Source organism: Phoxinus phoxinus (assembly GCF_949152265.1).
Source record: "Phoxinus phoxinus genome assembly, chromosome: 5".
Lineage (NCBI taxonomy): Eukaryota > Metazoa > Chordata > Actinopteri > Cypriniformes > Leuciscidae > Phoxinus > Phoxinus phoxinus.
Window position 1 is genome coordinate 33,865,651 of NC_136880.1, and position 13,612 is coordinate 33,879,262.

The 13,612-nt window shown below is 38.2% G+C and overlaps 1 long non-coding RNA gene across 2 annotated transcripts in view; it reads right to left on the minus strand.

Annotated features, from left to right (window-relative positions):
* Positions 1 to 5,355: 5,355 nt before the first annotated feature.
* The window catches only part of LOC306998802, a 33,839-nt gene continuing 25,582 nt past the window's right edge, over positions 5,356 to 13,612 (minus strand). The window contains exons 3-6 of one of the 2 annotated variants that reach the window (XR_013797663.1): positions 11,313 to 11,438; positions 8,627 to 8,711; positions 5,567 to 5,654; positions 5,356 to 5,423 (exon numbers count right to left, since the gene is read on the minus strand). This is a non-coding gene — a long non-coding RNA (uncharacterized lncRNA). The remainder of the gene's footprint in view (positions 5,424 to 5,566; positions 5,655 to 8,626; positions 8,712 to 11,312; positions 11,439 to 13,612) is intronic. The other variant, XR_013797662.1, reaches the window with a different exon arrangement.

Genomic DNA, 13,612 nt, shown 5'->3' on the forward strand with positions numbered 1-13,612 from the left:
AATTAATAAATGAATTATAATTATTATGAATACGTAATACCATGCATAATACCATGGCATGTTTTGGTACTTTAGCAACCGTTCAGGAATTCCAATGTGTTGCACTGGCTTTGTGATTCGATTCACAGTGTGACTCTTTTTGAGATGTAAATTCAGATATGCTCTGCATGCAATATGTTCAACGTCGTCTAATTATACTTGACCATATCACTGTAGCACACATGAAAGTTCTCCATATGGCTTTGTGTCTCTCTTGTGAATTCATAATCCCAGACATTTCCCTCATGCTTGTCATTCCTCGCTCATAGTCATCGTAGTCAAAAGCTCTAGCAGGGGGCTGAAGAAAACCTCCCGTATCAGGTGTCCCATAATACCCCTAAACCACTGTAACCTGCACATCAAACACAATGGCGGTGGGGTAGATCATAAACCACAGGACCAAATGACGATCCACGCTTTCACAGAACAACTGCCGTTATGGTTGGGCGACTGGAGAGCCAGCAGGAGTCTTGACAAATACTTGTTTCTTGAGTGTGTGGTTCTCACTCCTGACCACAAGAGGTGCTAAAATGGCTTTTCAAGTGCATTATATCATCATTTATTTGGATTTCTGAGTGGTTGGATAATTACAGCCTTTGTTATTTTTAGTCTACCTTTAAATTGCACGTACAAGAATTAAATTAATATATGATGGCTTACATTTTGCCTTTGTATTTGGATCTGCATAATTTTTTTGATAGCCTAGCCACGGCATGATTATAGTAATAAAATGCAGTCATCACTGTCAGTCTCAATGCTTAGCTTTGTTCAGGTAGTGATCTTTCATTATGTTTTTTTTTTTTTTTTTTTTTTTTTACAAAAGATTTTTGTTGTTGACTACAGTTTCCTAAAACCATTCGAATAGTCAGTTATTTGGCATATACTGATTAGTTGTCATGCTTACTTTATGTAAAGTATGCAGTCAGTTCTGCATGCACTGTAAACAAATATGATCCATAAGATATACCAATATAACTTACTTTAACTCATACAAATAAGTTATACAAGACTCAACTAATTTTAAAGTCAGTTTGATGCAATTCAAGCTGAAATGACTTAACATCCAAGTTGATTGCACTTAAAAAATTTAAGGCAGCAACTTTTTTCTTTTTTTTCTTAATTCCAAATACATTTGTAGATAATAGGTTATTATAGAAAACCAATGTCATGTACATGTATACATTAAGAGGCAATTTGTGGACAGAACAATTGTATCGAATTGCACAGAACAAGTGCAACTTAAGTCATGTTATCCATAGTCAACACAAAACTAATCGCATAGTCGGTGGTGAGAGCACGTGTGTGCAGCCATATGTTCACACGGCCTTACATGAACAAATGGAACCGGGGGTCCATCTGAAAGCGAAGGTCTGTCCTGAACGGCCTGATGAAATATGTGAGCCGTCATCATCTGCTTTGAAGAAAAACAATCAAACGCAGAGGGAGGAATTCCTGTCCTGACAGAGTGCCATCATCACAGAGGTGCTCCTCTCTTCACCTTCACGCTCTCCCCTGTTCTCTCCCTCTTTTACATTCCCTCTACTCAGACTTTCCTTTCCCACTGTATGAGAGGACTATTCTCAGGCCTGCTGAGGGCCGAGTCTGAGCAGCATGTGGGCATAGGAGTGAGGAAACCTGAGTGCCGCGGAGCCACAGTCTCTTGGTGGATTCCTGTTTTGTGCCCCTTCAGAGAGCTAATGTTCCCTTTGACACAGCTGCATAAACTAACCAATGAGAAAGACTCACAGTGAGCTCTACAGCTAAGCATTATGGGTAGTATGTGCACTTCAGAATTGTAAAGAACTGTGGGAACTTGAAAGAGAAGCTGCAGTAAGAACTATGCACTACTTACACTGTAATCCATGCGATTCAGTGATGGTATCGAATGGTAATATCCTATTTTGATACCATTGAAATTGTATCACATTTATATAGTGTTACTTCATTGATACTCTAAAGGGACTAAATATTGTATTAATTTATATTTAAGCAACACTGTAAAAAAAAATTCCCATAAAAAACCTGTAAATCTCTGGCAGCAAAGTTTCCAGACGGATTCCGTGAAATTACAGCAAATAACCATTTCACAAAATTACATGCAAAAAACAATTGCAAAGAGTGATGCTACTTTTTATGCTTTTTATATTTCCAGTTACCTTGTCTGTTTTTGTTCTGCCAATGAATATACTTCCATACGAAACCACACAGAAATCTCAAGTCTCTGAGCGGCACACAGTGGTATTTGGTTCCTGAGTGAATCAGTGTTGTTTTTTTAAGTGTATGAATGACATTTAGTATGTCCTGATTACATTCTACGCACATTTATTGAACAAACTTTTTTAACAGACGCAAAATAATTACTTATTTAAAAGAAGCACCTACTCAGATGTAGCCAGACACTTGTTTCAGTTCTAAATGAATCTGCAGTTTTGAACGAATTGCTTGAATGAATGAATGAATACATTAATTAATGACTCACTCGTAAAGACAGTCACTTGTCACCACCTACTGCCATAATCAATGTATACTGCATAAATGTTCATTCATATAAATGTTTTCTATATATATAGAGAAGTAGCCAAAAGTGATGTCCCAAGGGATTTATTTTCAATGACCCCAGATTAAGCCATCAGAATTTGAGGAAAATATTACATGGGAAGGATGAACAAAATATTGAACTTGGTTAAGATATATATTAGGGGGGTGACGAGACACTTCTCTCACGAGACGAGACACAAGATTGGGTTCACGAGAATGAGACAAACGTGATTTTTGCAAAATATTTTATAGAAATCATCAATGACAAACTTCATGACTGGAAAAATAGTCTGCAGGTGCATTTTATAATGTTTTAACTAATAATGTCATTTCAGTCCTACTTTAGGAGTATGAATTGTCTGCATTTAAAGACAACAATATACAAGCACTTTAAAAGGTTTTGCCACAAACTCAACGGACTGGCTTTTCTCCTATATGATTTCACACGAGTCTCTTCAGACCTTACTGCGAGCTTCAAGAACTTTTGATTAAGGCTGTGTGTGACTTCCTGATTGAACTCCTTTCCACAAATTGAAGCGGCGGTGCTGAGCGCGCATTCCACAAGATAAATGTAATTTATCAGACGAATCCTCCGCCATCGTCACGCGATCAGTGAACTGTGATTCCTGCTGCAATGTGTGCGACTGCAACTTGTGCTGGATAGTTTAAAATAGTTTACGATGGATTTTATTTTTTTATAAAAACAGCAAAAAGACAGTAGAGGGCTAGGCGGGTAGCGGTGGCATATTCTATGCTACTTTCACCCTCACGCATGCTCCGTCATGGCGATATCGTGAGACAGTTTTCCACTCTATGAGAAATCTCGTCACATTTTAGTCTCCAAGATCTTGTGGCACGAGATCTCGTCACACTAGTATTTATCTGACAAATTTGGAATAAAAGAATTTGGAAAAAAGACAAACTACCGATACAGAAATTTACTATGAAAAAAAAAGCATTGACTATATATAGAGCTATATTTTATATACAGTATATATATATATATATATATATATTTATATATATATATACAGTTGTTTATGTCTCTGTACCATGACTGAATGTATAAACTGAATACGGTTGTATATTCGACTTAAACGTAATAGATTGACAGATCTCTCTGCCTCTGTCTCTCTGCTTTTCATCTATGCGTTCCATCTTTCCTTTCGGTCTCTTCTTAATAAATGTTTACACAGCATGTCATGTATTTTCTGTCTTTTACAGATATTGCCCTCGGTTTTGCACAAAAGACCTACTGTTTGTGAATGAAGTGAAACATGATGTTCCATGGCACTAAATGTTTTTATCAGGTCATCTTTAGCAGACGTGTCACGGACTGTTTCATAACAAAGGGAGGAAGTATTTGCAACAGCTCGTATATCAATTTTCTGAAGGAAATTCTCTTTGAAATCTGGGTGTTTCATCCTTCGCCGATAAATCACTCGCTTCGTCATTTTTCTTTTGTTTCTCCCTCCCCTGCCATCCCCTCGTCTCTCTCTCTCATTCATCTGACATATGTTTATATTGCAAGTATTTATTGTGTGTTTTCCTTTGTAAAGTGCTGGTATATATCACTGCTGCTGGCCTGTGAGCGGAGAGGGAGGGAGGCTATCAGCACGATTGATTTGTGTTGTTTTCATTCTCTGGTGGGCTTCTCTTCATGAGCAAAGCCAAAATAGCCAGAACACACAGACACACAAACTGAGCAGTGAGATGCGGAGGGTAAGAGAAACAGAAGGGCGTCCCTTTTCTGCTTTATTTCCGTTAGACTGCTGTGGTCTGCACTCAAAATATGGCCGAACAAATATTTAAATCCTGACGTTAAACACTGACATCTAAGCCTATTTTTTCTGCCCTGTTATTCTTATCACAGGCCATTTGGCTCATATGGGACATGTCATATTTCTAAAACGCAGAGGAAACTGTAACAGAAACCCTAGATTTGGAAACACACGATCATGCGGGGAGCGTTTCGGCGTCTAATTCAAATGATGGCCAGATAAGAGCGCAGCGTGCGTGAATCCAGCTGCTCTAGAGGTGCTGACTAATCTTTGTTACCTGCTTTCTCTGATAACAAAAGAACTGTTGTAAATTCAGACCGTTTTCAGACTAGTTTTTTTTGCCAGGAGTACTGCTTTATCCAGTAGAAGTAAGCTACAATTTGTGCACCTGACATGGTCACAGTTATAACTGCATTCTACCTAAAATCACTACATTACAAATGAAGAAGATGTAATGTTTAGGTCTTTATTTTGTCCTTGCATTCACCACTTAAGATTTATCGGAACCATTTTTATTTGTTGGTCATGGCTCTTTGAATCAAATAAAAAAAATGGAAGAAAGAAATGCAGGTATGAAATTGCATAAAGGTTGTCATTGTATACCTGGCATTACTTTCTTCCATAAAATTATTATTTTTCATTTTTTAAGAAAATAATTTATGTTGTAGCTTTCAAATCGAATGTGATGCCATTAGATGCATTGTGTGTGATTTGGTCATGAAACAATGAGAGTGCATTGGATTTGAACAATGAACAATGAATGCATTGTTTGATTTGATCTTCTACATAAACTACATAAATTTCAGTCTGTTCGGCATCAGAAGACTTGAAATATTTGTCAACTTTTATGTTTTATATAAATCATATTTTTCTCAACAGCCCGAGTCCCATTCAGAATAATCTTTAAAAATACACTTTTAGTTGTTCATGGTTGGTAAATGAGTTTGGAATGATATGAAAGTGAGAAAATTAACACAACATTTTCATTTTGGGGAAAACTATTTCTTTATCAGAGGAAAGTTGAAGCCGTCTGGGGTTCTTTGAAGCTTCAGCACAGATGTTTTTCTAAAAAAAAATCATGAAAATTAAAAATAAATTCCTATGGAATCATATATGAACTAAAAATGGTTCTCATATGATCTCCTATGGCATTAGGCATTTTGGATAAATGAAACTTCCTGAAATGGTTATATTGAGGCCATCAATACCTTCTCTGTTTTTTGTTTTCATGGTCATCTTCACTGGCTAACTCTGGAAGCCATTTGCCATTTTAGTTTCTGCCACAGGTAGAAATATCTGAAACCATATGTATAGTTAGATCCCATGGGGACGTTGAAGCTGACTCTCCTTTCCTCTGCTTACCATCAAAGCAGACAAGAATAGTTAGTAAAAATAATTCAGCTGCCCTGGTTTCTCTCTGTGTCTTGTGCGAGAGATTTTACAGTGAACAGGCTTGCAGAACTTCAACATTGAAGGTCACAAATGGCCTCCTCCTTGAAATCATGTATATTCATGGTTTAACCACATGCTGATCCACACTCGGTATCTCTGAATCAAGAATTAAGTAAGAGTCATATAAACAAGTCAGAAACAGTTTCCAGACCTGTTCCACCTGATACGTTTCAGGTTTTTCTCCTCAACGGAGCTGTTTGCTGCTGTTGGAATGATGGAAAGCTCTGCTCTTCATCTCCTGCTGTGGACTTGTGAGCAACATCTGGATCTGGCATGTGTGAAGCCATGCAGATGTGAGTATTGAGGAATTCACTGATTCCACGGACCGATAGCGCACAGCGTGGAACTCAACTTCAACACTCGCTGTATACACACTTAGCATATCTGCGGTATGTAAACACGGATAATATCGGGGAATCGCTTTGAATGGGATTTCCTGTTTGAATTTCAGGGGCTTCAGTAAGGAGGGAATTCACTAAGAATATATCGATAGCGACGTTTATTTGCACAGTCTGCGTTATTTTAGCGGCCAGTTCACTAAATGAATTATGCAAATTAGGTATCAATACAAACACACCCACAAAAATGGTGCTTGTCTACACCGCACATCTAGGGAAGTATTATATTTGGCAACTTTTGTGTATTTTTACTGATAGCTATCTGAGCTGAGCTCCAATAGCATAATGCCGGAAGTGAAGTCGGACGTGTTGCATACATCTCAGAAATAGTTATTATATTGAATCTGTTTTGCTGTGAGATACATTGATGTGCAGGCCTAGTGTAAATGGAATGGGCTTACGCATGCTATTCAGTTAATTAAAATTCACTAAGTAATTTACATATTAAGCAGCTGAAAACAATGACAGTGAGTGTGTTGATTCAACCAGTTGACAAAGTGTAAAAGGTACACCTTTACTTTTTTATTGAGGAAAGTTTGTTTGCATAATCAGGTTTTAAAATAAGCTGATTTTGAATATTCATATTCAAAATATATATTAAATGTAAATAATTGTATTATTACTTTTATTGTCTTTAAAATATGTTTAAAGTGTACTGCCCAATGTACTGACAAGCATTTATGGTAAATTAAATGTAATGTAATTTCTGTTTATACTTTAATGTAGGCTACTAAAATATATTTAACTGTACGTTCACACCGCCGCCGGCGAGAGCAGCAAAACTCGCCGCCCTGCCATCGACGCCGTGAGATTCGGGGACTCTTTGGTGCTCTGACGTAGATTTTAGAATGCGTGATTTTTTTTAAACTTTATTTAAAGGAGCCGCAAAGCAAATAAGAACTGAACATAAATCAGTTTCCTGGCAACACGTAGGGTATAAGTTAACCTATTAAAATATTTTAAATGTGAAAGTAACAAAACACCAACAATTTCAGACACCTTTTTCCATTCGTTGTTCTTTTTATTAATGTCCCTGTATGTAAACAGGGACACGTCGTACAATAACGGGAAACCCGCAACAGAAATAATTCACTTTTCCTCCATTTTGCTTAGGAACTAATGTGGTCAGAACCTAAGTTTACAGGATTGTGTTCTCTGGTATTCTCTCAGGCGGAGGACTTCTACATTCCGATTGGTTGCCGCTGGTTGCCGCCGAACCGCGTCATAGCTTATTACCATAAAGTTGACAAATTTGAACTCTCGCCGTCCAAGACGCGCCGCGCCGCCCTCGCCGGAGCTCGCCGCCGGCTCTCATTGAAAATGAATGGTTTCCGTCCAATTTGACGCTCTCGCCGCCGGCGGTGTGAACGCACAGTAATACAACTCATTTGGAATGATGAAGCACATTTAAAATATATTTACTTTGAATGTATTGTTGAATGACACACTTAAGATAAAAATCAAGTACTTTACACGTGCTTTAGTATGTTAATCGACACATTAAATAAGTATTTTTTCTTTAAAACATGACAAAAGTTTATTAAACCATAATTGATTCAAATGTACTTTAAAGTAAAACTTTAAATTTGATATTAGAACAAAGTGGACTTTTTAGGCCTACTCTCTTAAAGTATGCACAATAATTGTATAGGCTATTATTTGCAAGTACAGTTTTTTTTTTTCAAATCTGCACATTCAATACAATTAAAAGCACTCTTTTTTTTCAAAATGGTAAATACACTCAATGACATAATTTACAATGTACATATTTTGAAAAATGGGCATTTTTTCCCATACAATGAAATGTAAATGGGGTCTAAACCACAAGGTTTTACAAAATAGCATGCTTTTGTGTTCCACAGAAGAAATTTACAGGTTTGGATATATAATAAAATAATAGTGAATTTACTTAATTTATTGAAGGAAATAATAAGGAACTGTAAGATCTTAGGGTAAAAGCAAATAGATTATCAGCATCATATGGTGGAGAACAAAAATGATTTTATACGTCTCTTTACTTAGGATTAAGGTGTGCACACATGCTCATGTACACACACTGCAGTAGCCCATGCCATGCCAGCACTTCCCACAGAAACGAGTGAGAAGGCGTGCAGACTGCGTCAATCAGACGTACCCCAGGGATGATCTGATTAGGGCAGGAACAGCGAGACAAATGCACACGCTTGTACGTTGTCCCATGGAGCTGTCATATGCATGGCTGTGTTCACAGAGCGCTCATGCTGGCTTGTACCCCCGACGCCTGAATCCAACAACCCACCAGAGGCTTAGCCACGCTGGCAGTGAGGACGCAGGAAGCGTTGGAACAGTGTGATATAAGTGTGTGTGTGTTTATGGAGGGGGCCAATAGTGAGGGTCCACTGAGCTGACATAGTGATGTTTTCTGCTGAATCTGAATACCTGTGTAGAGGAAGTGTGTTTCTGTATCGCGTCATTTATCCTGGCTGCCCTTCAGATGTCCTTTACTCTCTGGCTGCGTCTCAATCTGCAAGCACATGTCACTTTAGTCATTTAATTAGACAGGGACAAACTAACCTCTCCTATTGGCATAGCATATGCCTGTTTATGGTCGCTTTGACTTGCAGTTCTAATCTACTTTAAAACTGAGTGTACATGCTTTTAAAGTTGGAATTAAACGGAAACATGGTATTGATCTTATTGTGAATGGTTTGTTCATGCAGATCTTTCTTTTTTTTTACCTCATAGTTTTAATGAAAATATCATAACTCGATTTTCTGGTGAAACTACAGGCATCTCTCTGGTGACACATGCTGGACTTCTCTAACAATTTATTCCACTTAAACGCCTTACTTACTGTTACTTGCAAACTTGCATTCAGATCTGCCTCCATCCAATCAACAACTGATGGAGTCAACCAAGCAACCAAGCCCTACATTTTTTTATTTTTTGATACTCTGGGAGTTCACCAATAAGCGAGGTAAGCTGGGAATCTGGAGGCCCCATCTGATTTGGTAAAACATACTTGGCAGATGCTCCAGTGGGTATTTGTTTTTGCGCTCTGGAGAGCGTCACTATTCCCAAAGTGTTTTTGCAGCGTTTAGCAATGTAGCCAATCACAGAGACATATCTGTTGATCTCTTGAATGCAATGGCCAATCAGAGATGTTTAAATCAGTCAGAATCCAATCACCTCTCAAAACGGCAACAAAAACGAGTATTTGGTCAGTGTGAATCCTCTGTAAACACAGTGCAGACGCAATGTACATAAATAAGAGATTCAATGTGGAGTGTTAGCTAATTGATTATAACGGAACTTCGTGAGATTGCGGCTTTGAGATATTTAAATTTTTGCACACTTTCTTGGCTTTCTATATATAATCCATTAAGAATTTGAATATAAATAACAAAATGATTAAATGTTTAGTTTCAAATTATTATTATGTACGCAGCAGTGCATTTATGTCAGATTTCGCATCTTAAATGTTCACTCAAAAATATTTGTCATCATTTACTGTAATCAAATAAATAAATAAAACTTTCTTTTGTGTTCGGCAGAAGAAAGAACGTCATACGGGTCTTGAACTGCATGAGGGGGAGAGACCGGAGAGTAAATAATCACATAGTTAACATTTTGAGAGTAAGGGTGCTTTCACACCTGCCTCATTTAGTTCAGTTGAATCGCACTAGAATTCGTTGTCCCCCTTGGTGCGGTTCGTTTGGGCAGGTGTGAATGCAGCAATCGCACTCGGGTGCGCACAAAAACGCTTTCAAACGAACTCTGGAGAGGTTCGTTTGCGGTGAGAACGTGATCCGACTTCGAACAGACCCAACTGCCAAAGAACTGCGCATTTTTGGACTAAACCAGCTGCCGTAGTCAGCCGCGCTGTGCATTATGTCACTGTGTAGCAACATTGATGCACGCCTCCTCCTGAAGTGACTTGTGATGCGCCTTCGCCGTGTGCAGTGCATTAAAACATTATTTTCAAGCTGCAATTCTGACCAATTGAAGTGCAGTTATGGAAATATGTTCAAGACACATCTGGCCAACGAGTGATGTGGATGTTGTCACGCGACTGCATTTTGGTTCGTTTCATCAACTCATCAACTGATTCGGACCAGAGCAATCAGTGTGGTGTGAAAAGGAACCAAAACGCCTGAAAAATGCTACAAAGTATCCTTTTTCGCCATTGGTCCTAACAACTACAGATGTGAAAGCACCCTAAATGATCACATAGTTAGCATTTTGGGGCAAACTATCCCTTTAAGAGAAACATTTCTGCTTCATTGCCTCTGTTATTTTGACTGTTCTGTGGTTGTTTGGTTGTTTATAAAACTGTGTTGTGTCTAGTTACAACAGTGCTATCTCAGTAGCTAACTGTCTGGCTGTAGTCCACTAATGTTTGTGGTTGGAAAAGCCCACAAGCGCTTATGAGTAATAGAATGAGTCACTCTTGATTCATCTTCTTGATATCTCACAGAGACCAAACAAATATCTCACCAAAAGGCTCATGAAATAATAAATTGCGTGTGCGTCTGAAGTTGAAAATAACAATTGCCGGTTGATGAAACAAGATTGTGAAGAAATGTACATTGATTGAGTGTAGACTAAAATAAAGCTGATCAATGCATTATAACAGGACTTGCAGAGCGAATAACGTGACTGGAGCATTACCTATTCAGTTGCGTTTTTTAATTAAAACCAATTTTCCACTTGTAAATTAACTGGAAAATAGAAAGAACTGCATGTTTTCAACGTGGACTTAATTTTCTACTAGATTATGCGTCAGACTTTATTAAAAAGATCTTAATCCATTACTACATTAATTTGCTAAAGTCAAGCTGGATCCAGTTTATGCATGTGTTCATGTTATTCAAAATCCAGAGCCAGAACTCATTAAAACCCCAAATGTTAAACAAATGCTGACAGGAAATCTCGTGTTAATGCTCATTTAGATAATCTCTACATCCCATTGCACACCAAGCAAACAAAAAAATGATGGCCGTTATCAATCATTACAGTATAACGAGGGCCAGACGATATCCAGGGAGTTTCACAGTTTGTGCACAATGCCACACAAATTCAAAAACACATGTAAGAAATTCACTCGAAACATTCACATGCAAACCTCATTTCTTTAATGACGCAGGATGCTGATGTGTAGTTAATGCTGTGTGACCAGGTCCTGTGGCCTGCTCTCCGTGCACTTTAAATTGCCGTTCACATGGAACATTTCTCTCCTGACCGACTTCCCCTAAATGGAAACAGATTTAGATGGCAGGGGTTGAATTTGAAAGATAAAACGATAAAAGAGTTATCTTAGAACTTTGTAAGATTCAGAATTGACAAACTGTCTCCCTTTCAGTTCATGGATTTGATTTGAATTGGCCATGCCTCAAAGGAAGTTGAACTGAAATTTGAAAAATCTATCTATCTATCTATCTATCTATCTATCTATCTATCTATCTATCTATCTATCTATCTATCTATCTATCTATCTATCTATCTATCTATCTATCTATCTATCTATCTGTCTGTCTGTCTGTCTGTCTGTCTGTCTGTCTGTCTGTCTGTCTGTCTGTTTGTCTGTCTGTCTGTCTGTCTATCGTCTGTAAAGCATATAATCCTTCAACATTATTTAACATTCAATGTTTGTCTAGTTATTTTTTTTTTTTAATAGTTCATACATTGTTTTGGTTTTCATTTCATTTTAATTTTACTTCCCTACACATTTAAATTCAATTTACAAGTCTTTATCTTGTTTGCTCCTCGATTCAAATTCAGAAACTGAGTTGGAATTTAAGGCATTCTCAATTCAGTTCTTCTGAGTGGCACACAACCCTGATTGTGGCTTTCGTCTTCTACATGGACAACCAGACGTGGTGCCCTGTAGCAGATGGTGCTTTGGGTTTTAGATGCGCCAGGTTTTCATTAGATGAACCACCAGCAGGGCTTCTCAGAACCCCTGGCCAACACCACTTGTGGGTGGTCATCCATCATCTCATTGTGATGGCTGCCAGAAGGACAACAAATGCCAACCGTGGCCCCGGGGACAGTTTTGCACTCACTCAAGTACATACACAGCTTCTCTTGAGTAGTAACACACTTTTTCACAATGCACAATTTACAATCACACGTTTTTATGAACTCCGACAATAGAAGTTGTAAGAGGAAGAAAAAGCATTTGGCAGCCATCAGTGCCCATTATTTCCCCACTTTATGAGCGATCAGTATTACAACACTGTTTTGCACACGACTGAACGTGATCCAGCATCAGCTAGCGCTCGCTTCTTCCCTTTAAAGCGCTCTTGCTTCAGGGGGTAACTGATGAGTAAAACAGCTCTGGCAGTGCAGGCAGAAACACACATGGATTTAATACATAACCCATAATCAGGACAATCAGTGTACAACAACATTTGTAGAGTAATCTCCAAGCACTTTTAGTCCTGAGTCACCAGCACACTAACAGCTTTGTCATGTCGTCGATCGCTAAAAGATCGCTAGGTAGACAAAAGAGGCACCTGATTGGCGCTCAGGGAGGCTGCGGTTGAGAAACGAGAAGAACTTTGACACGCAAACATGAGGCTCATTACACGACGAAGCCCCTTCAATGGGCTGTGCAGCACGTCTGTCTCCCGGCGTACTGGGCTGCTGTGGGGGTCACCTCGCTTGTTAGCAGGGCAATTCTCATTAAAATGTGCTTAACCTTCTGTTTTCTCTCTGTTTTACTCGCATGCTCTCACTCATTTCCTAACATACTGCACGGAGTTGCCTGCAGCAGTTGGGTAGAAAACAAGGGAACACGAAGGGAGAAAGTGGAGGAATGTGTTCCATTTCCTGACAAAAGAAACTGACGGTGTGGCGGTGGTCTGGCAGATAAAGGAGGAGTGAGCTCTGGTGTCCACAGTGCAGGAGCATTCACAGATGTGTTGTAGCTAGTGAAATACATGTATTTTGTACTTTGTAATGATTTAAAGGAGTGCTGTCAAATCGATTAATCGCGATTAATTGCATCTAACAAAAGTTTGTACATGTGTGTGAGTGTGTGTATGCTTGTATGTTGCTATTACTTAACATTTGGCATAATTGTAACAATTACCTATTTAGATTAAAGGTGAAGTTTGTAATCTCTGCACAAATGGCTTTTCATTCTCAGAGAATGACACCCATGATCATAAGTTTAGTCATTTTAAAGTTTCAAAGTTCTGCATTACGCAAAAAATAAAACAAATAAAATGACTTTTCCCCCCTATTTGCAAATGGTCAGATAAAGCCAAAACCTTGAATGGATTTTCAGTCTCAGAAAATGACATCTAAGTTTAGATTATTATTATTTTTCAAATTATGTAGTTTTGTATATTTTAAGTAATAGTCCACTCATAAATTTAGTCTTAATTTCTGTGTAAGAAGAAAAAAAAAAACTCTAAT